The sequence below is a fragment of the Eurytemora carolleeae genome, unplaced genomic scaffold (genome assembly GCF_000591075.1).
Source record: "Eurytemora carolleeae unplaced genomic scaffold, Eaff_2.0 scaffold552, whole genome shotgun sequence".
Classification (NCBI taxonomy): Eukaryota; Metazoa; Arthropoda; class Copepoda; order Calanoida; family Temoridae; genus Eurytemora; species Eurytemora carolleeae.
The window spans coordinates 34931-37917 of record NW_019396455.1 but is presented as its reverse complement, the minus strand read 5'-3'; the positions used below and the strand labels follow the sequence as shown (position 1 = coordinate 37917).

Genomic DNA, 2987 nt, shown 5'->3' with positions numbered 1-2987 from the left:
GGGGGGATAAATCACAATTTGTAATCTTTTTAAATCTATAAGTATAATTTTTTATATTGTAAACTTTTTCCTGAATGACATCTTCAATTATTTGATATGCTTTCAATATTTCCAAATTTGAGCCTTGCAGTTGTTTGGTTGGAAGCAAAGTAGGGGTTAGGAAACAGTCCATACATGCAACACCTACCAAAAACCCAGGATCAGAGAAAGATTTGATAAGGCAGGATGCTCTTGCCTTAGTTGATGCATCAAAACTTATTATTGGTGCTGGAATATCGCCCAACTGCCGGGTTCCAACAATAACCTAAATATTACTTTTAAGAAGAAATGTAAATAAAATAAGTAAAAACGTGAATTAGTTCATTAACATTAACCTCATCTGGTTAAGTAAACCCCATAATCTAATACCTCTATAATGCTATCAGGATCACACTCAATACTTCATAAAACTGTGACCAGGCAACGATTCTTTGTGTCCATCTTGTCATACAGAGCTTGAGCAAACAATGTTTTCATTTGGAGTCAGGGAAGTAGAACTGAATATTTTTTTTTTAAATTGAAATAGAAATTAAATAGAAATGGAAACTCATTTTTTTAAACTTAAGAATACCTTGAATATTGCGTTGAGAAAAGCCTCTCTCTTGGGACTATTATCCAGAAAAAAAATAGAAATGTCAGCAATAATAGTCACTACCAGCTGTAGACTAGTAAGCTTGATGGTATCTGAACATAAATATTGCAATTTGATTGGTAACATTCTGAATAAAATTAATCTAATATTGAGATCTATAGATTTTAAGAGTAAACATAGTTATTACAACAGTATTTAATAAAACTACATACCCATTATGGATAAGGACAAGTTGTGACTTTTGCAGTGTGTAAATACTGCATGATTCACTCTCTTCTTAAGTTTAGCCTGAACTCCATTCAAATGTCCGGACATGACAGCTGCCCCATCAAAAGAAGCACCAAGACAGTTTTCTGTAAAAAATGATTGATTTAAGATCTTAACATTTAGCAAAAGAAACTTCATCACTAAAAATAAAATTTAAAAATTTAAAAATTAAGAGTTAAGGAATAAAGTTTAAAGTTATTATTTTCCCAAAAGGTATAAAATAGCAATGATAAACCTCAAAAATGTGATGTGGGGGGAGGGTATTTTTTTTACAATAATATATACCCCTATAAAATCTACCTATAGATAGTCCACTTGTCTCAAGCTCATCCAACATGTACTGAAAGATTGACTCAGCAGTTCCATCAGCAATTTCGATGAAGCTGAGATATTCTTCTCTAATTTCTCCAGAATCCACAGAAATCTAATGCATAGTGACAGAAATTGTTTGTTAAACATTGTGACTTCATCTGCAATGAGCACATACAGGCCTGCTTTTTTCACATCATCCAGGATTGATTTTAGAACTTGATTCCCAAAGATATCAATTATTTCGTTCTGGATATGTGAAGACATCATGCTTGTGGTCTTGTTCCGTCCTGAGTTTGTTTCTTTACAAATAGTAGCATTTTTTCTAAATTATCACTGTAGGATCCAGTGAGATCCATCAAAGCAAGGAAGTTTCCTCGGTTTTTGTGTGGGTTTTTAGTATCAAACTTTTCAATGTGGCCTCTTAATCCTATACCTTGAACTCCGCAGAATCTGACATTTTTAATTACAGCATCCAGAAGGTCATTATTTTCAGATATTCTTTTCATTTTTGCAGAGTCAACCATTCTAGCAATCTCATTCTGTTTACTTGACATGCTTTCAAGAAACTTTTCTGCCTGCATGTGACAAGATAAATGGCACTCTGAATTTAAATGATAGGAAAGACCCTTTTTGTCCTTCACTGAAATGTTCTTCCAATCAGAATAACCATTGATCCATCTAGATGGCAACAGTTGCTTTTTATTTGAGGCAAACATTCCACAAGGTAAGCAGAAAATCTTGTCAGTTGTTTCACTGTAGTGGATGTATTTAGACTTTTCTCCATATGACTTGACTGAAGAACTGTTGAAACGACGTTTTTGTGTGTATTTACCATGCTCTGGAAGTGTGTTCTTGATTAGAAGATGGAACTTGTCAATTGAAGTTAAAGTTTTAATATCCACAATTTTCCTGGTGTTCAGAAGCAGTGAAAAATCCTTAAAAGCAAAAATAATAATAATTTGCTAAATGCTGTTTATCAGAACATATTGTACAAGTTCATTAATTCGAAAATCTTTACCTTGTAGATTACATCTGATTTCTCGCCCATAGTTGTTTCTTGAGTCTGTGCAGCAATCCTACAACCTAGAGTACTCTGTAGAGAAGATTCTTCTCCAGATACAATCCTTGAACCTTCAGCACTCTGTGCAGCAGGTCCTTCTCCAGATACAATCCTTGAAGCTTGAGTACTCTGTAGAGAAGGTTCTTCTCCAGATACAATCCTTGAACCTTGAGTACTCTGTAGAGAAGATTCTTCTCCAGATACAATCCTTGAACCTTGAGTAGTCTGTAGAGCAGGTTCTTCTCCTGATTTATTTAGAATCTTAATAGATCTGATCTGAATAGAGTAAGACATATAAATATTCAATTATGCCATTGTCATGGTTATTTACTATTACATGGATCTCCACCTGAAATTTAAATAAAAGCCACTTTTTGGCCTTGGATGGCTAGAATTTTCAAATATTATAATTTTTTTCAAAAGAATTGATCTGTAAGATATAATACCCAAATATTTGAAAAAATACCATTTTTGAAAATTTCGATTTTTACGGAATTAATTGATGTTTTCGGAAAAATCAATGTCAGTAAATTGTAAATTTTNAGGCCAAGCATGCAAAAATGTCAATGCCCGATCTACGACGTTACTCTAGAAACCTTTATCTTAAAAACTTTGGAAAAGAAATCACAATTGAAAATAATCAGCTTTCCAAATTGTGAATTTGGTCATACTTGGTCAGATAAAGGTTTCTAGGGTACCGTTATGAATCGGGCGTTT

At 33.3% G+C, this 2987-nt stretch overlaps 1 long non-coding RNA gene across 1 annotated transcript; it reads right to left on the bottom strand.

Annotated features, from left to right (window-relative positions):
- Positions 1 to 32: 32 nt before the first annotated feature.
- Positions 33 to 2502, bottom strand: LOC111703613 (uncharacterized). The gene is made up of 6 exons (XR_002765641.1): positions 2229 to 2502; positions 1199 to 2145; positions 844 to 984; positions 611 to 723; positions 409 to 536; positions 33 to 304 (listed from the first exon to the last, which is right to left on the bottom strand). It is a non-coding gene; the product is annotated as an uncharacterized LOC111703613 (long non-coding RNA).
- Positions 2503 to 2987: the final 485 nt, after the last annotated feature.